We start from the raw sequence: 25354 nt of genomic DNA on the forward strand, positions 1-25354 counted from the left end.
AGGCATAGACTGCATCTATCCAGCCAAAACCACAGAGTGGGATAGAAATAGGGATTGAGTGAGAGAAAGAGAGAGAGGGGGAGTCAACAAAGAGTGAGGAGGCAAGAGGGAGCGAAACCCTCCGAGAGAGGGAAGACAGAGTGGAGGGGATAACAGACTTCCACAGAGGATGGGAGAGATGAGGAGAGGGGAAAGAAGGGGAGGTATAGATGAGGAAGAGACAGAAACCCACACAGTGCAGAGGAAAGGTGAGTGGACAGGGATAAACATTCCTGCCAACATTCCACACAGAGAGAAAGGGATGTGGAGAGAGGTAAGAATTAATGATTAAAACCCCACCGAGAAAGGGAGAGAGAAAGAGAGAGAGAGTGCTCCCAGCTAAACCTTCACATAGAAGGAGAGGAGGATAAATATCTTAGGGGAGTAGGGAGAATAGGAGAATAGGAGGAGAGAGTGAGAGAGAGAGAGAGAGAGAGAGCATGATCTCATGTCACCAATATAGAGCTTCTTTTTTTGTACTTATTAAAGCAAAATGCTTTTCAGATAACCACATTATTATTACTATTTGTATCTATTTATTTTAATTATATTTTTCTTTTCAAATTCTCTTGTAATATACAATATATACAATGATCAAAAATATAAACGTTAAGTGTTGGTACCATGTTTCATGAGCTGAAATAAAAGATCCCAGAAATGTTCCATCTCTCAAATATTGTGCACAAATTTCAAATTTCAAATTTCAATTTCAAATCATCAACCTGACAGGTGTCGCATATCAAGAAGCTGATTAAAAAGCACGATCATTACACTGGTGCACATGTGCTGGGGACAATAAAAAGCCACTGTAAAATGTGCAGTTTTGCCACAGATGTCTCAAGTTTTGAGGGACCGTGAAATTGGCATACTGACTACAGAGCTGTTGCCAGAGAATTTTATGTTCATTTCTCTACCGTAAGCCGCCTCCAACCGGCCACACATCCGCAGACCACATGAATGGCGTCGTGTGGGCAAGTGGTTTGCTAATGACAACGTTGTGAACAGAGTGACCCATGGTGGCGGCAAGGTAATGGTATTGTCAGACAAAAGCTACGGACCACGAACACAATTGCATTTTATCAATGGCAATTTGAATGCACAGAGATACTGTGAAGAGATTTGTATTTTTTTTATTTTTTAATTTCACCTTTATTTAACAATGTAGACCAGTTGAGAACAAGTTCTCATTTACAACTGCGACCTGGCCAAGATAAAGCAAAGCAGTGCGATGAAAACAACAACACAGAGTTACACAAACAAACGTACAGTCAATAACACAATAGAAAAATTTATGTACAGTGTGTGCAAATGTAGAAGAGTAGGGAGGTAAGGCAATAAATAGGCTATAGATGCAAAATAATTACAATTTAGCATTAACACTGGAGTGATGTATGGCCCCATGTATGGCCCCATGTGTACGGCCCCATGTGTCAAATATCTGTACACAATTCCTGGAAGCTAAAAATGTCCCAGTTCTTCCATGACCTACACACTCACCTGAGATGTCACCCATTGAGCATGTTTGGGCTGCTCTGGATTGAAGTTTACGACAATGTGTTCCAGGTCCAGCCAATATTCAGCAACTTCGCACAGCCATTGAAGAGGAGTGGGGCAACATTCCAAAGGCCACAATTAACAGCCTGATAAACTATATGCAAAGGAGATGTGTTGCACTGTATGAGGTAAATGATGGTCACACCAGATACTGACTGGTTTTCTGATTTTTTTAAGGTCTCTGTGACCAACAGATGCATATCTGTATTACCAGTCATGTGAAGTCCATAATCACAATCATCCAAATGAAGGAGGTCTATAGTGTAATAATAATAATACACACGTAGTGATTGATTACACACACATTGAAACAAAAATATCACAAAGTTAATCTCATACAGATGTTACTTATTTCAGAGAATACAGTTCCTGGAAAAGAAACGGTCAAAATCACACAAAAAAACGACAGGAAAATGCAAAGCAAGACTAAAAGCCATCAAAACCAAGTAAATTGTCATCCTATAGATTGGAATTACACATACTGTATATATAAATGTACTGTATAAACACACAGTGCCTATAGAAAGTATAAACCCCTTTCGATTTCTTCACATTTTGTGTTACAAAATGGGATCAAAATTGATTTGTATTTTTTTGTCAACGATCTACACAAAATACTCTGTCAAAGTGGGAAAACAAATTATATTGGGCCGATTATACCTCGATACCCTCCGGATCAATACATTTTAGAAACATCTTTGGCAGCGATTACAGCTGAGTCTTCTTGTGTAAGTCTCATAAGAGCTTTGCACATCAGTATTGTGCAATATTTGCCCATTATTCTTTTCCAAATTCTTCAAGCTTTGTCAAGGTGTTGGGGATCATGGCTAGACAGCAATTTTCACATCTTGCCACATATCTTCAAGCAGATTTAAGTCAAACTTTAACTTTGCCACTCAGGAACATTCACTGTCTTCTTGGTAATCAACCTCTGGTGTAGATCTGGCTTTGTGTTGTAGGTTATTGTCTTGCTGAAAGGTGAATTCCTCTCTCAGTGCCTGGTGTAAAGCAGACTGAAGTAGGTTTTCCTATAAGATTTGGACTGTGCTCACCCCCCACCCCCCAGTCTTTGCTCAAGCATACACATACCACAGTACCATAATACAGCCACCACCATGCTTGAAAATGAGGAGATAATTCCTCAGTTACATGCTGTGTTGGATTTGCACCAAACATGTTTTTTTTTCAGTACTATTTTAGTGCCTTGTTGCATATATATGCATCTTTTGAGAAAAAAATCTGTATATCTTTATTCTTATTTTCACTATCTGTCACGTTCTGACCTTAGTTCCTTTGTTTTGTCTTTTGTTTTAGTATGGTCAGGGCGTGAGTTGGGTGGGTTGTCTATGTTAGTTTTTCTATGATTTTCTATTTCTGTGTTTGGCCTGATATGGTTCTCAATCAGAGGCAGCTGTCAATCGTTGTCCCTGATTGAGAACCATATTTAGGTAGCCTGTTTTCCTTTGTGTTTTGTGGGTGGTTATTTTCAGTCTTTGTGTGTCTGCATTGGATAGAACTGTTTCGGTTGTCGCTTTGTTGTTTTGTATTTTTGAAGTGTTCAGTTGTTTATTAAAAAGATGAACACTAACCATGCTGCGCTTTGGTCCTCTCCTTCTTCCACCCAAGACAGCCTTACACTGTCATTTAGGTAATTTTTGTGAAGTCACAACAATGTTGTTCATCCATCTTCAGTTTTCTCCCATCATACTCTGTAGCTATTTTGAAATCACCAATGACCTCATAGTGGTATCCCAAGCCGTTTCCTTCCTGTCCTACAGCTCTGTTCCGAAGGACGACTGCATCTTTGATGTGTCAGGGTGGTTTATTAACACGTCATCCTCAGCATAATTAACTTGTCCATGCTTAAAGATATATTCAATGTCTGATGTTTTATTATTACCCATCTACCAATCACTGTCCTTCTTTGTGAGGCTTTTGAAAAGCTCCCTGGTCTTTGCAGTTGAATCTGTACTTGAAGTACTTGACTGAGGGATGTTGTATGTCTGGGAGGACAGTGGAAGGGTCATGAAAAAATAATGTCAACGCCTACTATTTCCACGTAACTTATGTTATTTGTTAAGCGAAATTAAACCAACAGCAACATGTAACAATTTCAACGAGTTACAGTTCATATGAGGGAGATGTCCGAGAGAGATTTACAGGGTTATCGAAACGTCACACCAGGGTAAGCCTTCACGAAACAGAGCCCTTATTTTAATTATTTCTAAAATCCCCTATGGGAAAAATGAATGGTGGAAAAACTATTGGAAACATTTCCCTATTTGACACCTAGGTTTATGGGTATTATGACCAGAGGTGCAACTTTGGTTTTAGAAGTGGAGGGAACATAACCTAGCAGGGATATGTGCTTAACTGTTCTTATGCTTTAAGTTCGCTGTTTGATTAAATAATGAAGACACATAAATGACTCAAGAGGGATCCAGAGATCAAGATAGCTTAACCAGAAGGAAAAAAACTGTTCCCAGTCCCCCTTCTCCCACTGCTGGCCTTAGCAGGTTCTGCTGTTATGCTCCTGAAGTTGCTGGTAATAGGCTACACCAGCGGTCGGCAACCTTTTCCATTTGGAGTGCCAATTAATCTTGCCATTTCAACCAATCTGCATGCCAGTTATGATTTTCATATGCACATATTTGTATCTCAAAATCACTGTAGGTGGTTAATCTACATTCTATCTAAAACCACATGAACATTATACAAATCTAATAGTAACTTTTATTGCCATTGCCAACTATGTAATAATAACCTACATAAGGTCAACACATAAAAACATTTCAGCCTACACAGCCTACACAAATATCCTGATAAAAAATAAATATCCTATGAATCACATTGGCAACGCATGACCTGCTTGCAAAGATCTTGATTGTATAAAATATTCAGGGCCCTCAGAGTTTCCCACACCAGTGAGCTTGGTACAGACACAGCTGTAGGTTATTTGTGCAAGGGATACGAAGTAATCAGGTATTTTATGACTTTTCCACTGGATCAGAGCATTACAGTTTTCCCGTCATTTCGAGTGGTTATCAAAAAGGAGAGATCTGGAAATATTGTTCAAATATGTCGAGGAACTATTGTCATTCTCAATTGGTTCTAAAAGCATCCTTTTTTTACTTGCTGTTTGAGGTGACAAACATTACTTTGAGGAGATCCACAGCTCCCCAGCTAGCACAGAACATTCCTGTAATGTTCCCTAAAGGTTCTGGGAACGTTGTGGGAAATTATTTTTCTAAGTAGCAAAGGAGAACCTTTAGAGAACATTGCATTTTTGGTAAGGTAGGAACACATTCTTCTGAGAATATTGAAATTACATATTTTTTGTTGAATTAGAACTTTTATGTAACGTTCCCCTGTGGTTCCCGTTCAGTTGTTGGAAGAAAACATGTTTTCAGCTCTCCTTTACAATGTATTTACAAGACAAACGTTCATGTGACACCTTGGTTACCATAGCAACTGTTGACAGTTGGGGAAATGGCTGCTAGTCAGATTAGCTTGTTTTAGGTACTACTAATATTACTATTTTGACAGGTAAGGAGTCAGAGAAACATGCCAAAACTGCAACACGTATGTACATTTTAGGGGGTATTATAGTTATTTTTGAATGTGTTGTGTATGTTGTGTATGTTGTAGCTTAGCTAGCATGTTCTCCAGCTGTATTGGCTGCTAGCTAGGTCTGACCATGAAAATATTTTTTTTTAAACTTGTTTCCATGGAGAATGACAAATGAGGTCTGATAACCCTCTCGCTATGTTATCATTTGAGTATTTTGAAATGGGTGGTGATAGATTTGATTTATTGAATGACTAGGCTACATGGCTAGTAACTGACGATAGTAACCAAGTCACATGACGCGTCATGTGTAAATAAGGAAGTGATTGCAATTCAATAGTAAAGGGAGGTTTAAAACAATTGTTCAATGGGATATCACATTATTTCCACTGAAATGCATTAGAAATTAATTAAATTGGTCACAATTGAATAAAAAAACATTTAATTAAAAAGAATTGGATTCTTTTAACATCAGTTTCTGTTTTACTTTTAGCTTGGACAGTTTCCCAACCTGCACCATGTGAGTTATCTTCTAGCCACTGTAATTCTCTACCTTGTATTTAACACAGTTTAGCAGAAGGCCACGAAAGAGTTGATAAGTCCATCTTGGTCATTTTGTATCCTCTTGTCCTTTAAAAAGACCAGGCTCACACGAGTACTCTGGTGGGCCATGTGAATAACTTTCCTGCTGCCCTTGCTCGGACGACTTTTCATGCCAGTCTGCTGTGGGGGAACCACTCCAAATCTCTCTGGGTCCTCATTGACTCTGGGACTGATGAGAGCATTTTGGAGGCTACCCTGGCTTCCGAGCTGAATATCCTCACTCAGCCCCTCTCCACTCCCATGGATGTTAGAGTGCTGGACGGGCGCTCTATAGGTCGGGTCACTCATAATACCACTCCCATCAACCTAAGGGTGTCAGGGAATCACAGTGAGACTATTCAATTCCTGCTCATCAAGTCTCCTCAGACTCCTGTGGTTTTGGGATTCTCCTGGCTCCAGTGACACAATCCATTCATCAACTGGTCTACTGCTGCCATCATGGCCTGAAGTCCGTTCTGCCACGCCCATTGTCTGAATTTGCCCTGGAAGGCTCAGAAGGTGCCCCGGCCCTCTCCGTCATTCCCGGAGAGTACCAGGACCTTTGGGAGGTGTTCAACAATACCCGGGCCACTTCGCTTCTGCCACACCAACCATATGACTGCGGGATTGACCTTCTCCCTAGCACCACTCCGCCCCCGGGATGACTGTACTCGCTGTCAGGACCGGAGATCAAGGCTATGGACACCTATTTTGGGGACTCCCTAGCTGCAGGATTTATACGTCTTTAGTTATCTCCCGCCGGCGCAGGGTTCTTCTTTGTGGAGAAGAAGGACAAGAACCTGCACCCGTGCATCGACTACCAGAGACTCAATGACATAGCGGTGAAGACCGCTACCCATCTTCGTCTACTTTGATGACATCCTCTTCTTCTCCCGCTCCCCCCAAGAACATGTGCTCCACGTCCGACAGGTTCTTCAACACCTCCTGGAGAACCAGCTGTTTGTTAAGGCAGAGAAGTGCAAGTTCCATCGCTCCACCATAACCTTTCTGGGGTACATCACCACTGGGAGTGTCCAGATGGATCCTGGGAAGGTGAGAGCGGTGGTGGATTGGCCCCAGCCTTTGTCTAGGGTGCAGCTGCAATGTTTCCTGGGGTTCGCCAACTTCTATCGCAGCTTCACCCGGTGTTACAGCACCCTCGATTCCACCCTGTCAGCACTCACCTCTCCCAAGGTTCCGTTCACGTGGTTCCCAAGCTGGTGACCGGGCGTTCCGGGACCTGAAACACCGCTTCACCACTGCTCCCAACCTGATTCACCCTGACCCTTCCTGTCAGTTCATGGTGGAGGCCTATGTGTCTGATGTAGGAGTGGGGGCGGTCCTGACCCAGCGTTCTGCCCTGGACCTGAAGCTACATCCCTGGGCCTTCTTCTCCCATCATCTCAACACCACAGAGAAAAACTAAGATGTGGGAAATCGTGAGCTTCTCGCAGTGAAGATGGCATTGGAGGAATGGAGGCACTGGCTTGAAGGGGCGGAATACCCGTTCATCGTATGGACTGATGACAAAAATCTGGAGTATCTCCGCACCGCCAAACGTCTCAACTCCGGCTATTACCCCAGAGCCTGGAGACCATTGGTAAAATAGTGTGTGAGTTTAACTATAGCTAACCCATTACTCTTCTATTAATACATTTTTTTATTTCACATGAGCAAGAGAGAAATAGTAGGTAGCTCGATATATATACAGTATCAGTTAAAAGTTTGGACACCTACTCATGCTAGGGTTTTTCATTGTTTGTACTACTTTCAACATTATAAAATAGTGAAGAAATCAAAACTATGAAATATCAATCATGTTGTCACCAAAAATGGAATCATGTAGTAACGAAGAAATCTAAATATATGTTTCATTTTATGACAGCTTTGCAAAGCTGACAGCTTTGCAAAGACTTGGCATTCTCTCAAATAGATTCATGAGGAATGCTTAGAAAAAAGTGTCAGTCTTTTTTCTATAATATATTATCCATTATTGGGGGTGTTGCTAATCAGGCAATGGTTGTTGTAGTGCTCTCACAGAGAGGAATGTGTCAGTTTTGATTGAAGAGAAGGAATGTGACGTAGACCCCAGAAGTCTGCAGACTACAGGGATGAGTCCATATACACTAACTCTAGCAGGACACATGTTAAGCGAAGCGACACAGGAACCCAAGAGCAGACTCAGATGAGGAAACAGGGATGAATAAACCAAAATATGTATTGTTGCACAGGGAGATATGGAGTGCAGATCGGATGAGTTGCAGAAATCGGATGAGTTGCAGAAAAATCAGATGTGGAGACTGAGGTTGGAGGTAGCTGAGTAAAACAGGGTAAACAGGTCCTGAGGGGAATCCAAGGTAGTGGTGGTGAGTAAAATCCAGAGCAAGGTAGTTGGGTGGTGAGATGTGGAACAGGAGACAGAGACAGAGCTAGGTAAACAATTAACCATAATCCCAACTCATGATGCTCCTACCCTGCATGAATCTGATGGTAGCTAACCAACCAGATTCAATGTTAGCGATCTTACATTAGGCTATAACTAGCCAAGCAAATGGCTCTGAGACATAAATAATAAAATCATACACGTAACGTTAGCTAGCGAGATAGCCAGCTAACATTAGCTAGCTATCAAAATTAGAAATGTGTAATATCTAGGCTATCTTACCAGTATACATCATGGTTGGATGCTTCTCACTGTCACGGATGCCATGGTTGCCCTTAGTTTGAAGGCGTAATCCAAAAACAGGTGTTTTCTCCATCTCTTTAGCTATCATACTCTAATTCCACTGATTTCAAAACTCGGTCCTCCAGAAAGTGGAGAGCAACACTTATGCAGATCTACTAAGCAATACATTTCTTTTTAAAGCCGCGTTAGAAAGGATTACCCACACATACTAACCAGCTTTTCTGAAACGGGTTCCATATGTGGTAACTCCTTCAAGACTTTTGGAAAAGCATTTCAGTTGAAACTGGTTGAGAGAATGCCAAGAGTGTGCAAAGCTGTCATCAAGGCAAAGGGTGGCTACTTTGAAGAATCTCAGATATCAAATATATTTTGATTTGTTTAACACTTTTTTGGTTACTACATGATTCCATATGTGTTATTTCATAGTTTTGATGTCTCCACTATTATTCTACAATGGAGAACATAGAAAAAATAAATAAAAACCCTTGAATGAGTAGGTGTGTCCAAACTTTTGACTGGTACTGTATGTGTTATTCCAATCTATAGAACGACGACTTACTTGGTTTTGATGGCTTTTAGTCTTTACCTGTCAATTTTTGTGTGATATTGACAGCTTATTTTCCAGGAACTGTATTCTCTGAAAAAAGTAACATCTGTATGAGACTAACTTTGTGATGTTTTTGTTTCAATGTGTTGGATTCTGATAATTGTGCACAACTTCCGTATAACTTACTAAAAATATTATTACAATAAGGTTTATATTCTTAGACTACAATTAGGCTGTGGAAATGTTAGGATTATTTTGCTCTTACTGTAGCCTACTCCTGACCAGTCATGTTGTACAGTGCCTGAGTGGCGCAGCAGTCTAAGACACTGCATCACAGTGTAAACTCCGTTGCAACAGATGCTGGTTCAATACCTGTGCCGGCCACGACGGGAGACCCGTAAGGTGACAGTGGGCATTTTGGTTTCTCTCCCTCTAAAAACAGAAATAAAGCATTCAAAATAACAAACTGGCTTTATTTACAAATTAGTAACAATGTCTCACCCCATGTTCAAGAATGGCCTTATTCTCGCTCACTTTAAGTTATTTAAAAACTAAATCATCATCAAAATATAGTTAATTTTAAACAAAAAGTGATTATTATATTATTATCATTATTAATTAATTTAGAATTATATAAAAGCCCCTTAGATATTCTCACAGATTAGATTTGCCCTAACGAAATATGCCCCTTAGAAATTCATTTAGAATCCTCCAAACATTTTTTCGATATACTGTAGGTCTACCGTAGGTGCTTGAGTCTCACTAGTGTTGAGTAATGTGCTGTTAAAAGTTGTGTAGGTCTTATTTATTTAAAAAGCGTATTGAAGTTAGAGGCAATAGGATTTGAAGCAATATGGTCAACTGTGGTCAACTGTTTCAGCACCATTTTGCGCTGCTCTGAGACAACCATGGGGACTGATCTTGATAAATCAATTACATTTTTCTATTCACTGAATCTCCATTTAGGTTTGGGTTAGACTACAATTAGGGTGTGCACATGTTATGCTCTTAGTACTGTAGCCTACTCCGGACCGTCACGTTGTACAGAGCCATATTTTCCGTTCCATCCTAATGGAAACCCTGAGGGTTTCGTTGTTCCTTTTTCTTGGAATAGAAACATCATAATATTAATCTAATTAATTAAGCTACATTTCTCAGGAAGGAAATCCTTGCCCTGAGCTCATCAACTTTATTATCCAGAGACTGAACAGTAGCGAGTAAAATACTCTGAAGAGGTGGGTGGTGTGTGCGCTTCCTGAGTCCCATCCAAGTCCCATCCAAGTACCTGTTTTGGAACAGCCTCTGGAATCAGTTCAATTGCCCTGGGGGTACGAACAAAGGATCCGGTTCGGGAAAGTTGGACTCCTGGATGTCATGCTGGTGAGATACCAACACTCTGATATCCAAAATTTCTTCCTGGCTGTATGTAATAACACAACAAAAATTCCTGGGCTAATAATGTAAGAAAGGCAGCCCTATCCGTCGGCGCATTCTTCCTATAATGTATTGTAATCTTTGAAAAAGTTCCCAGAACTTCACACAACAATGTGTTTTAAACAGGGGCAGAACTTTGGTTTTGGTAAACTTTGGTAAATTTTTTAGGAAGAAGATCAGCTTTAATATTGCAGATAGATTGTGGCCTCCAACAATGTCATAGATATATTGAAAATATATATATTTTCCTCTATTATATTCTCCTAACCCTACCATCCTTCCCCTATTGGAGTAAACGAATGGACAACAACACTTAGGCTTCTACATCCATCTTATGCATACTATATACTTTAAGGGCACAGTATATTTTACAATAGTTATCTTTTGTTTGTTTATAGTCCCATCCTTCAGGGCGTGACACTGTGGGCACTTTTGCTTTATTTTTTTGTTCTAAATCGAGATGGCTAGAAGGACCAAGGGTCATATTAGATTGTGAAGAAAAGAACCCTTTTGTTGTTTTTGTATTGTTCGTTCAGTGTTCTTCCTTCGTTAAAGAAGATGTATTCATCTCACGCTGCGCCTTGGTCTCATCCATACAACGAACGTGACAGAATCACCCACCAAACAAGGACCAAGCAGCGTGATAAAGAGGAACAGTGATTAATGGGGAAATGGACATAGGAGGAAATACTGGATGGAACAGGACCCTGGACACAGCCGGGGGAGTATCGCCGTCCAAAGGAGGAGTTAGAGGCAGCGAAAGCTGAGCGGCGATACTATGAGGAGAAGTACAGAGGGGAAAGGACTCTGCAATGGAAGCAGATGGAGAAAGAACAGGGGGAACGGCGACGTTATGAGGGTACACGGCTAGCATGGAAGCCCGAGAGGCAGCCCCAAAATATTTTTTGTTGGAGGGGCACACAAGGAGATTGACTGAGTCAGGTAGGAGACCTAAGCCAACTCCTTGTGCTTACCATGGGGAGTGTGTAACTGGTCAGGCACCGTGTTATGCAGAGATGCGCACGGTGTCTCCAGTGCGCTATTCTAGCCCGGGGCGCTCTATTCCAGCTCCTCGCATTTGCCGTGCTAGAATGGTCATCCAGCCAGGACGTATTGAGCCAGCTCTATGTTCTGGATCGTCAATGCGTCTCCACGGTCCATGTTTCCAGTGCCTCTTCCCCGCACTCGCCCTGAGGTGCATGTCACCAGCCCAGTACTGCCAGTACCGGCACCACGCACCAGGCCACCAGTGTGCCTCCAGGGTCCAGTACTCCCTGTTCCTGCTCCTTGCACTCGCCCTGAGGTGCGTGTCCCCAGCCCAGTACCACCAGTGCCGGCACCAGGCCTATAGTGTGCCTCGACAGTCCAGTACGCCCTGTTCCTCCTCCCCGCAATCGCCATGAGGTGCGTGTCCCCAGCCCGCTACCACCAGTGCCGGCACCAGGCCTACAGTGCGCCTCGCCAGTCCAGAGCATCCGGCTACAGTACCCAGTCCGGAGACAGTACCCAGTCCAGAGCATCCGGCGACAGTACCCAGTCCGGAGACAGTACCCAGTCCAGAGCGTCCGGCGACAGTACCCAGTCCAGAGCGTCCGGCGACAGTACCCAGTCCAGAGCGTCCGGCGACAGTACCCAGTCCAGAGCGTCCGGCGACAGTACTCAGTCCAGAGCGTCCGGCGATAGTTTACAGACCGGAACCTCCTACGACGGGCCACAGACCGGAACCTCCTACGACGGGCCACAGACCGGAACCTCCTACGACGGGCCACAGACCGGAACCTCTTACGACGGGCCACAGACCGGAACCTCTTACGACGGGTGACAGTCCGGATCCCGCCTGTCCGGCGCTGCCAGAGTCTCCCGCCTGTCCGGCGCTGCCAGAATCTCCCGCCTGTCCGGCGCTGCCAGAGTCTCCCGCCTGTCCGGCGCTGCCAGAGTCTCCCACCTGTCCGGCGCTGCCAGAGTCTCCCGCCAGTCCAGAGGTGCCACTCACTCCAGACTCTACCATCAGTCCAGTGGCGTCCTCTAGTCCGGGGTCAGTGGTGAGGGTTCCCGCTCCAGAGACATTACGTAAGTGGGCCGAGTCAGAAGTGGAGCGGGGTCCACGTCCCTCACCAGAACCGCCACCTCGGAGTTATGCCCACCTAGATAGGCTTAGGTGTGCGGCCGGGAGTCTGCACCTTTGGGGGGGATACTGTCACACCCTGATCTTAGTATTCTTTGTTTTCTTTATTATGTTGGTTAGGTCAGGGTGTGACAAGGGGTGGTTTGTTGTTTTGTCCTGCCTATGGTTTTTGTTTATGGGTTTCTTAACTAGTCTAGTTGTTTTGTATGTCTATGGTTGCCTAGATTGGTTCTCAATTAGAGGCAGCTGTTTATCGTTGTCTCCGATTGGGAACCATATTTACGCAGCCATATTCCTTGGGTAATTCGTGGGTGATTGTCTCTGTTAGTTGCCTGTGTCTGCACTTATCTTATACAGCTTCACGTTCGTTTTGTTGTTTTTGTATTGTTCGTTGAGTGTTCTTCCTTCATTAAAGAAGATGTATTCATCTTACGCTGCACCTTGGTCTCATCCATACAACGAACGTGACACAGTCATTAACCTCTAGCGTCGAGCAATCCCGTATCCGGGAGCGTAATCATAGCCTCAAGCTCATTACCATAACGCAACGTTTCCTATTCATGAAAATCGCAAATTAAATAAATATATTGAAACACAAGCTTAGCCTTTTGTTAACAACACTGTCATCTCAGATTTTCAAAATATGCTTTAACCAAAGCTACACAAGCATTTGTGTAAGAGTATTGATAGCCTAGCATAGCATTAAGCCTAGCATTCAGCAGGCAACATTTTCACAAAAACAAGAAAAGTATTCAAATAAAATAATTTACCTTTGAAGAACTTTGGATGTTTTCAATGACGAGACTCTCAGTTAGATAGAAAATGTTCATTTTTTCCAAAAATATTATTTGTGTAAGAGAAATGGCTCCGTTTTGTTCATCACGTTTGGCTAAGAAAAAAAAACGAAAATGCAGTCACTTACAACGCCAAACTTTTTTCCAAATTAGCTCCATAATATCGACAAACATGGCAAACGTTGTTTAGAATCAATCCTCAAAGTGTTTTTCACAATTCTATTCGATGAAAAATCATTCCTGGCAGTCGGTTTCTCATCAGAGGCAAACGGAAAAATACTGCAGCTGGAGATTACGCGATAATTGCGACGGAGGACACCAAGCGACCACCTGGTAAATGTAGTCTCTTATGGTCAATCTTCCAATGATATGCCTACAAATACGTCACAATGCTGCAGACACCTTGGGTAAAACGTGGAAAAGGTAAGCTGACTCCTAGCTCCTCCACAGCCATATAAGGAGTCATTGCCATGAGGCGGTTTCAAAAAATGTGGCACTTCCTGATTGTATTTTTATCTGGGTTTTTTCTGTAACATCAGTTCTGTGGCACTCACAGACAATATCTTTGCAGTTTTGGAAACGTCAGAGTGTTTTCTTTCCAAAGCTGTCAATTATATGCATAGTCAAGCATCTTTTCGTGACAAAATGTCTTGTTAAAACGGGAACATTTTTCATCCTAAAATTAAAAGAGCGCCCCCTATATCGAAGAAGTTAAGCTAGGTAAGAGATTATTACAAATGTTTAAGGGATTGATAAGACTGAACTAGATCAATGATAATTCAATATTGTGTTGCACCTTTAACCAATAGACAAACAACTTAAAATAAAGTACAAAGACAACTTTTGATTGTCTTTAAGACATCCTCTATATCAAAATCCAGCCAGACCGCACAGCCAACCCCAGCCGCCTAGATGCCCGACCCCCACCAGTCTAGTCAAGAACTCAACTCTCCCCAACACATTCCTTCCCATCTTTTTTTTATGTCTCGAGAGAAAGGTTTGGGAAACAAACGTTTAATGTAAACACATACACCTACACACAGAGAAACAGTACACCCTCCATATAATATACATCATAGGCCTAATAGTATTGTATAATTATTTTTTTACTTGCAAACCACTGTCACGAACCGGCTCAAAGCCCGTAACAAAAGGGAGACAACGTGGAGATAAGGAGTAACAAAATATATATTTATTAACTAAAGCAACTAAGGAAAATATACAATGGTGTTTGTAATCAGTAGTGTAAGTGAGGGTTTTGCATGCATGAATGTGATAATGCAGGGTTTTGAAAGGTGCTAAGGCAAACAACCAAAAACCACCAAGAAACACAGCAAAAACTATCAAAGTGTCTGCATGGAGAGAGTCTCCTCCATGAATGGGGAAGTGGTGTATTTATCCTGGGAGACACCGGGCCCAGGTGTTTCCCATGTAGCTGACGACCCTCCCAACTCCGCCCACCAGCATCCTAATAGGGAAACAACAAAGAGAGAATATGGCAGACAGAGTGGGAGGGTCGTCACATTCCCCCCCATAAAACCGGGGACCAACAAGGACCCCGGAACAAAATACCACCCTCTGAGTTCCAAATTGACACAGCTTCTGCACCACAAATTGATGAGGGGTTACGTGTTCACACTTACAATTTGCCCAGCCAACCTCCTCCACAGACCTCAGCAACCTTCGCACAGGAAGCAATATTTAAGAGGAAAGAAGAAAACAAGACCAGGAGGGAGCAGACAGGACAGAGAGAACATGACAATACAAAACAATGGTCAGTCACGTAAACATTTAGAAACAGGGCGCACGAGAGAGCGCATCAGCAATCACATTTTCAGTCCCCCGGTTGTGCCGCACATCGAGATGGAATGATTGTAAAAATAATCACCATCGCATTATCCTCTGGTTTGGACACATCATGGACCTCAAAAAAGTGAGGGGGTTATGGTCGGTGTAGACCAAAATAGGTACTACCCCCGACCCGACATACACTTCGAAGTGTTATAGCGCCCAAATGAGTGCTAGCGCTTCCTTTTCAATAACCAAATAGTTCAACTGATAATCGTTAAACTTTTTTGGAAAATAAACTAACAGGCCTCTCAACCCCAGACACATCTGCTTGCAGCAAAACTGCACCTGCCCCCACATGATTAGCATCCACCTGCAAGGTAAATGACAAATCCATGCGAGGAGCAGCCAGCACCGGAGTTGAGGTAAGCAAGCTCTTTGCATCTTCAAAAGCGTGTTGACAACGAGTAGACCAAATGTAAACAGCCTTAGCTTTCAGCATATCTGTCAAGGGAGCGACCACAGTAGAGAAGTTATTTCAAAAACTACGGTAATAACCAATCATGCCCAAGAAACGCATCAGTTCCTTTTTAGTAGTTGGTGGTGGAAAAGCATCAATAGCCACCACTTTAGCCCGAACAGGACGCACTTCACCCTGCCCAACCACTTTTCCAAGGTATGTAAAGATCGCCTGAGCAAACTCACATTTAGCCAGATTGATTGTGAGGCGACCCGCAGCCAGACGTTTGAACAAGGCTTGAATACGGGACAGATGTTCTTCCCAAGTATCTGCATATATCACTACATCGTCCAGATAAACAGCGCACCCGGTCAGACCGGCGACAACCCTGTTCATAAGTCGCTGAAAAGTGGCAGGTGCATTACGCAGACTGAAACTCATAACCGAATACGAGTACAGACCAAAGGGTGTAATAAAGATTTCACGTGCCCTAGTCGTCAGTGGCACCTGCCAATAGCCTTTTAACAGGTCAAATTTGCTCACAAACTTAGCTGCACCGACTTGATCAACACAGTCCTCCATCCGAGGAAGAGGAAATGAATCTGGCTTTGTGACACTGTTTACCTTACGGTAGTCCGTACAAAATTGGTTTGTTCCATCCGGTTTACTGACCAAGATACAGGGAGAAACCCAACTGGAGAAAGAAGGCTCTGCTATCTTACTCTCCAGCATGTACTTGACCTCAGCATCCAGACAACGTAGTTTCTCTGAAGAAACTCTATAGAACCGCTGACGAATGGGGTCAGCATCTCCAATGTCAATATCATGTTCTATTAAGTTTGTACGTGTAGGTCTATCAGAAAACAAACCTGGAAATCTTTGAATCAGACCAACCATCTCTTTCCGCCCATCAACAGGTAGGTGAGTGAGAAGACTGTCTAAAATATTCAGTGTTTCTGAATTTTTCAATCTACCCTGCAATATACAATCGTCAGGACCAGGAACATCTTCCTCCTCATGCACAGATCTAGCACGACAAGAACCCAAGGAAACAACGGTATCAGCCAAAATAACAGGTTTTATCGTCCTCTGTAGAATACCGTCCTTCAGTCTCAGAGGAACGTGCATAATAGGGTTTTAACAGATTTACATGGCACAGCTGGTGTGCTTTCCTCCCTTCTGGAGTGGCAACTAGATCATTTTGCTCAGTGTACTGGCGCACCACTGTATATGGACCTTGAAACTTGGCTTGAAAAGGAGAACCAACAATTGGCAGCAGAGCAAGAACCTGGTCACCCGGACTAAAGTGACGAGGCTCAGTTCGGCAATCAAATATGCCCTTCATCCTCTCCTGTGAAGATGATAACTTCTCTTTAGCCATTTCACCAGCGGCATACAGCCGTCGCCGGAAATCACACACATACGATAACAGTGACTGAGGAGGCTCGGGAGACTTCCAGTCATCCTGGAGAACAGATAAAAGTCCACGCACCCTATGTCCAAACACAAGGTAATTTAGACTGAAACTCGTGCTGTCTTGTGAAACCTCCCTAGCGGCTAACAGTAACCAAGGCAACCCCTGCTCCCAATCCTTATCCATCTCAGTACAATAAGCTCTCAACAAAGACTTAAGTGTTTGATGGAAACGTTCCAGTGCTCCTTGACTTTGCGCGTGATAGGCGCTAGACAAATTGTGTTTAATATGGAGCTGTTGAAGAACCTGACTAAACAGATTAGAGGTGAAATTAGATCCGTGATCACTCTGAATGACCTTAGGGATTCCAAACAATGAGAGAAACTGGGTCAAAGCTTTTAACACAGATTTAGTTGTGATAGATCGGAGAGGATAGGACGCTGGAAACCTAGTGGTCTGACACATCACAGTGAACAGGTAACTGCTACCATTTTTAGAACGAGGCAGAGGACCCACACAGTCAATAATCAGATACTCAAAAGGTTGGCTGAGTACAGGAATAGGAAACAATGGTACCGGTTTAATAGCTTGATTAGGCTTACCAGTTAATTGACAGGTGTGACAAGTTTTGATAAAATCAGAAACATCCCTCTTTAATCTAGGCCGAAAGAAATGTCTTAATATGCGACTGTAGGTTTTCCTCACCCCCATATGTCCAGCAACGTCGCTGTGAGAAGTTTCCAACACCAACTCATGAATCTTAACTGGTACAACAACCTGACTAATTGCCTCCCCCAGAAAACAACTATCATGAGACACCCACGTTTTCATCAGGACATCCTCTTGGAGAAAATAGCCATGGGCGACATCTCCCAACTGTTCTACAGGCACAATTTGGTCACGCAACTCTTCTAACGTGGGGTCATCCCGTTGCGCATTGATGAGATCTGAGCGGGTTACAGATAACGGGATAACAGGGAAAACATTGACATACTTCTTTGTATTATTATCATTAATCGTGGAAACACGACAGACCATACACGCTCACCAGCCAAGTTATTCCCAAGGATAACGTCGATACCCTCAATAGGCAACGAAGGACGCACCCCCACAACAACTTCATTCACCTGACAGGTGTGGCATATCAAGAAACTGATTAAACTAAATTATCATTATACAGGTACAACTGGGGACAATAAAAGGCCACTCTAAAATGTGCAGTTTTGCAACAGAACACAATGCCACAGATGCCTCCAAGTTTTGAGGGAGCGTGCATATGGCATGCTGACTGCAGGAATATCCATGAGAGCGGTTTCCAGAGAATTGAATGCTAATTTCTCTACCATAAGCCCCCCTAAACTTTTGTTATTGACCAAATACTTATTTTCCACCATAATTTGCAAATAAATTCATTAAAAATCCTACAATGTGATTTTCTGGATATTCAGCAGTAAAAATGTGCTCAACAAGTCAAAAAATAATAGACTGTGTGCAATAAGTGTTTAACAGTTTAAACAGTTAAAAGAAAACTGAGGTGGATCAACATTGTAGTTATTTCACAGTACGACAAAGTGAAAAGAAGGAAGCCTGTACAGAATACACATATTCCAAAACATGCAATATGGCACTAAAGTAAAACTGTAAACAAATAACCTTATGTCCTGAAAACAAATAGTTATTTTTGGGGTGAAAACCAAGGCAACATATCACTGAGTAACACTTCATATTGTCAAGCATGGTGGTGGCTGCATCATGTGTATGCTTGTCATCAGCAAACACTAGGGAGGTTTTTTTCAAATAAAAAAAAACTGTATAGAACTAAACCAACAAAATCCTAGAGGAAAACCTGGTTCAGTCTGCTTTCCAACAGACACTGGGAGACAAATTCATCTTTCAGCAAGACAATAATCTAAAACACAAGACCAAATATACGCTGGAGTTGCTTACCATTGAATGTTCTTAAGTGACCTAGTTACAGTTTTGATTTAAATCGGCTTGAATATATATGGCAAGACTTGGCTGTCTAGCAAAGAATAATGTGCAAATATTGTACAATCCAGATATGCAAAGCGCTTAGAGACGTACCCAGAAAGAAGTACAGCTGTAACCCCTACCAAAGGTGATTCTAAGAAAAAACTAGTTTTTCAACCACTCCACAAATTTCTTGTTAACAGACTATAGTTTTGGCAAGTCGGTTAGGACATCTAGTTTGTGCATGACACAAGTAATTTTTCCAACAATTGTTTACAGACAGATTATTTCACTTATAATTCACTGAATCACAATTCCAGTGTGGCAGACGTTAACCTGTTAACAGATTAACCCATACACTAAGTTGACTGTGCTTTTAAACAGATTGGACAATTCCAGAAAATTATGTCATAGCTTTAGAAGCTTCTGATAGGCTAATTGACATCATTTGAGTCAATTGGAAGTGTACCTGTGGATGTATTTGAAGACCTACCTTCAAACGCAGTGCCTCTTTGCTTGACATCATGGGAAAATCAAAAGAAATCGGGCCAAGACCTCCACAAGTCTGGCTCATCCTTGGGAGAAAATACCAAATGCCTGAATGTACCATGTTCATCTGTACAAACAATAGTACACAAGTGTAAACACCATGGGACCACGCAACCATCATACCGCTCAGGAGTGAGACGCGTTCTCTCTCCTAGAGATGAACATACTTTGGTGCGAAAAGTGCAAATCATTCCCAGAACAACAGCAAAGGACCATGTGAAGATGCTGGAGGAAACAGGTACAAAAGTGTCTATATTCACAGTAAAACGAGTCCTACATCGATATCACCTGAAAGGCTGCTCAGCAAGGAAGAAGCCACTGCTCCAAAACCACCATAAAAAAGCCAGACTACGGTTTGCAACTGTACATGGGGACAAAGATTTTACTTTTTGGAGAAATGTCCTCTGGTCTGATGAAACTGTTTTGCCATAATGACCATCGTTATGTTTCGAGGAAAAAAGGGGAGGCTTGCAAGCCAAAGAACACCATCCCAACCGTGAAGCATGGGGGTGGCAGCATCATGTTATGGGGGTGCTTTGCTGCAGGAGGGACGGGTGCACTTCACAAAATAGATGGCATCATGAGGTAGGAAAATGATGTGGATATATTGAAGCAACATCTCAAGACATCAGTCAGGAAGTTAAAGCTTGGTTGCAAATGGGTCTTCCAAATCGACAATGATCCCAATGATCCCAAGCATACTTCAAAAGTTCTGGCAAACTGGCTTAAGGACAACAAAGTCAAGGTAATGGAGTGGCCATCACAAAGCCCTGACCTAATTTTTATACAAGAATTGTGGGCAGAACTGAAAAAGCGTGTGCAAACAAGGAGGCCTACAAACCTGACTCAGTTACACCAGCTCTGTGAGGAGGAATGGGCCAAAATTCACCCAACTTATTGTGGGAAGCTTGTGGAAGGCTACACAAAACGTTTGACCCAAGTTAAACAATTTAAAGGCATTGCTACCAAATACTAATTGAGTGTATGTAAACTTCTGACCCACTGGGAATGTGATGAAAGAAATAAAAGCTGAAATAAATAATTCTCTCTACTATTATTCTGACATTTCACATTCTTAAAATAAAGTGGTGATCCTAACTGACCTAAGACAGGGAATTTGTACTAGGGTTAAATGTCAGGAATTGTGAAAACTGAGTTGAAATGCATTTGGCTAAGGTGTAAGTAAAATTCTGACTTCAACTGTATATTTGTGTTTTATTTTTCATCAAAACATTTTTTATGACACTACAGAGTATTTTGTGTAGATCGTTGACCCCAAAAATTACAATTAAATCAATTCTGATATTCCTTGTAGCACAAAAACATTTGGAAAAAGTCTGTGTGAATACTTTCTGAAGGGAATGTAATGGTCACCGCATTAAATGTTAATGTTTTAAGCCTTCAATCCCCCATCCTCTGGCAAAAAGAAGGCAGATTGAAGAGGGAAAGAGAGAAAGAGGAAGAGTCGCGAGAGAGAGGAGGAGAGAATGGGGAGAGAGAGAAAAAGAAGGCACAGCAGTAGAGAGTAAGGAGGAAAACAACCATCATTATTTAATCATGAGAGTGATGGAGAAACATGGTATGCTCTAAATGAGATTGTGGGAGATTAAGTGAGCTGTGTTGTGTTTGTAACACACAGTAAAGCACTACAGGATGTTTATAAAGCACCGCTCATAGCTGGGGGATGGAAAAAGCCCGCAGAGCAAGTTTCACAGCTGACAGAGACTGAGTGAGTGAGAGAGAGGCATCTCTGCTCAGGATTCCACCTGGGGAGAAGGATCAGAAGCTTTCACTTCGAACTGAACAGTTGGATACATGTGGATAGCTTATAATGAAGTACAATTTTGGGGTCCTGAAGTTAGAAGCAACAATTGGATACTTCTGTGAAGGATTGCTTATAATGAAAAAGTACTTTGGGGAAAGAGAAAACAAACAGGATTCATCCTCTTTGAGAAGTTTGTTTGAGCAGGTCTTGGAGGTGTCGTAGAGTAAATATCTGATAGTGTGATTAACTTCTGGTCATGTTCTTTAATCTTATTCATGACACTTATGAGTCAGTGGCAGCAATCAAGTTTTAATAGCATTTTGGTGACGATGAAGACAAACCATTGAGTCACTTTTACAGGAGGGGAGTTACTCTTCAGGTAAAATTAACTGATATTCTGTATATTAACCCCTGGTACTTTTACTCTTGACTACAAAGACAGAACATTCTTAATGAAAACATGCATCAGGATATCGCAAAGTGTTGTTACTGTGACTGTTTGTTTCTTCCTAAATACAATATTTGGTAGTTCCACTCTAGAATGAGTTAAATGCATATAATTATCAGGGCATATGTGTGATAAGTGGATAATACAAGTCACTGGATAATAAAAAAAGGGGGCACAGATAAAACTTCTAGAAAGAGAGGTAATTTAGAGATTATAAAGACTTTGTATGGTTTATATAGTGATACATTTTTCATGCTTAGCCCTGTAAAAGTATTCTGACCATCCACTATTAAGATCTCTCTTGGGCATTTCCATGTAAAAGCTTCAATGCCTCATTATATTAACATGTGAAGTTCATAGGAGCACATCACACTTGGTGTAAAATGGAAGCTAAGAGTCTATATTTGAGAAATTAAGGCATATATATATATATATATATATATATATATATATATATATATGTCAGTCAAAAGTTTGGACAGACCTAAACATTCAAGGGTTTTTCTTTATTATTTACTCTTTTCTACATTGTAGAATAACAGTGAAGACATCAGAACTGTGAAATACCACATATGGAATCATGTAGTAACAAAAAAGTGTTAAACAGATCAAAATGTTTTAGATTTTAGATTCTTCAAAGTAGCCACCCTTTGCACACTCTTGGATTTTTAAAACACTTTTTTGGTTACTACTATATGTATTATTACATAGTTGTGATGTCTTCACTATTATTCTACAATGTAGAAAATAGTAAAAATAAAGAAAAACACTTGAATGAGTAGTAGTGCCAAACTTTTGACTGGTACTGCATATATCATTTTTCAACCATTTTCCATCCAAATGATTCACCGTACAGTAGAGCACAGTACACATTAGTACATTACAGTAAAGAAAAGTAGAGTACAGTATAGGTCAGTATAATACATTAGAGTAGAGCACACTAGAGTACAGTATAATTTACTGTATTGTACTGTGGGTTATTGAACTCTACTTGAATGAACTCTAGTCTACTGTTTTGTACTGTACTGTGCTCTACTATGCTCTACTATGCTCTACTGTGATGTCCAAACTTGTGAAACATAGACGTCTATGACTGGTACCGATTTGGTGAGGTCCCAAAATTTGTTTGGGGGTGGAGCTCATTAGAATAATAGCCAGTGTCTGGAATAATACCATGAAAAGGAGAATATCATATTGCTCTACCTTTGTGTACTTATTCAGGACACACATAAAATGTTGAATTTGACCTTTTCTACTATAGCCCACAGAAACACATTCATAAATGGCAAAAATAAAGATGTAAGAAAGCCCAGGAAAGATTTGTGGGTTTTTTGGACACATATTTATTTTTGTTGCCGCAAAACTACCTCCATACTTCCATTAATTTATACGGGTTACATTTAGACGAGTCCCGTGGGGCTTATGAGGGATCACAGAGCAAAATGTTGGGCACCATTCTGTTTATGAGTGTCTCCCCTTGCCATAGAGTGGTCATTCGTTTGTAGACCAAACCGTTCTGACAATACAGATGTTTTCGTGAGAAGACCCGATTTTGGGGTTGTCTCATGGACTGTCTGAGTGGGGAGGGGAAATCTGAAAACTAGCTGTTATTGGCAGAGAGGTTCAGAACTCTCTTTCTTATAGGTATATTAACTAATTTACTGCTTGGTGATGTCACCAAGCAGGCCAAAACTCCATCCCCCCCAAAACAAAATTTCAGGTGGTCTTTTCAAACAGCTAGTACACTAAAAGGACATTGTCATCATTTGCACAATTTCACAGTATTCCAACCTCAGTGTGGAAATATATATAAAACACAGCAAAATCACGTTTTTGATTGCACTGGGCCCTTAAAGTGAAAGATCGGAGTCTCAGCGTCATTCTGTTACCTCAGAATTACCCTCTACTGTTTTCATTTAACCAGGGAGCCCCATTTAAATAACACATCTCTTTCCTTGCCTAGGAGACTGGGCCAGAGCACAAAGACCTCTCTCTTCCCTCCAGTTACCACTGTGGTGCTGCTGTGTCTCCTGCTACACTCCACCGATGGGACATGTCCCTCCATCTGTCTCTGTACCTCGGACACACTGAGCTGTGGCTCCCAGGGCCTCACCAGACTTCCCCTCCTCCTGCATCACACCACTGCCACCCTGGACCTCAGCTACAACCGGCTGGGCTGGATTGGCCCAGGCAGCTTCTCCAGCCTGCCCAGACTGGACACCCTCCGCCTGGCCAATAATCAGCTCTCCACCATAGGCCATGGGGTCTTCCACAATGCCTCCAGCCCCCGCCACCTGGACCTGTCCTCCAACAGGCTGCAGGTGATGGAGCAGCACTGCCTGCAGGGTTTGTGTAGGCTGGAGGAGATGCTGCTCTAAAACAACTGTAACACCCACGTGGAGGGTGGGATGCTGAGCGGTCTGAGCAGCCTCAGGAAGGTTTACTTCAGCCTCAACCAAATTACAGAATTCCCTTTCTTTTCCATACAGGACCACAGTCATCCGTTTCTCACTATGCTAAACCCATCCTCCAACCATCTGAAAACGCTACCCTGGGAGGATGTGAAGGCACTACCGGTGTCAGTGCAGAAGGGACTGTACCTCCATAGCAACTCACTGGTTTGTGAGTTCTCCATGTATGGTGTGTTCTGGCACTGGGAGCAGAGGGGCTTTGACTCAGTCCAGGAGTTTACAGAAGAGAACACCTGTCTGATCTATGGCGAGCCCCGCGCCTCAGTACAGATCCTCCAGCACTCCCGCTACTTCCAGAACTGGGGAAGGTGGTCTCACTGCCTGTGGCTGTTCTCATCTCCAACCTCATGGTGTACGAGGGGGAGCGGGTGCAACTGGACTGCCAAACCTCCCTTCGAGGTAAAGAGCTGTCATACATGTGGGTCTCACCAAATCAGGAGCACCTGACCTGGACAAGCTTCAATGACACCCTCATCAACGTGTTCCCTAACGGGACTTTGGAGATCCCAGCAGCCAAGGTGAATGACACGGGAGTCTATGTATGCACGACCCGGGACAACAAACACATGCTGAATGCAAATAGGGAGGTAAATGTCATTGTGGTCAGTGCCATGCCTTACTCCTTCAGCACAGGCTACACCACCTTGCTGGGCTGTGTGGTCTCCCTGGTTGTCATACTCATGTACCTCTACCTGACACCCTGCCGGTGTGGGTGCTGTAAGCAGCCCCAGGCCATCCCCATCCCGGCCAATTACCCGGGTACCCTGGCCTCCATCTTCTCCCCCACACTGAGCAACAAGCACATGGGGTTCATGGAGCCCATGCTGGAGGATCAGAACAGGGGCCTGAGGGTGGCTCTTGCCACGGAGCAGTCCACACTGCAGTGGGAGTGGGACACCAGCGGACTCACCTAGTTAAGCTATGAGAACCTACCGCTGACAAATAGCACTTTGACAATTGAGCCCCTAACTGACAACCCTACATGTAACAGGTGGTCCTAATGGAAGACTGTAATTACATCCTCGTTCCTCTCCTCTTTGTCTCGTGGAAGGCTTCATCTAACCGGACTATCCTTGGGAATAATCGCTGAGCCATGAAGAGAGTGAAAGAGAGCTCCTCACGGGACTGTACAAGGGCTCTTACTAATGTTCCTCCTGTTT

General features: G+C 42.6%; 1 pseudogene; it reads left to right on the top strand.

Annotated features, from left to right (window-relative positions):
* Positions 1-7201: 7201 nt before the first annotated feature.
* Positions 7202-25108, top strand: LOC139417537 (amphoterin-induced protein 3-like; annotated as a pseudogene).
* Positions 25109-25354: the final 246 nt, after the last annotated feature.

The sequence above is a fragment of the Oncorhynchus clarkii genome, chromosome 9 (assembly GCF_045791955.1).
Source record: "Oncorhynchus clarkii lewisi isolate Uvic-CL-2024 chromosome 9, UVic_Ocla_1.0, whole genome shotgun sequence".
NCBI lineage: Eukaryota > Metazoa > Chordata > Actinopteri > Salmoniformes > Salmonidae > Oncorhynchus > Oncorhynchus clarkii.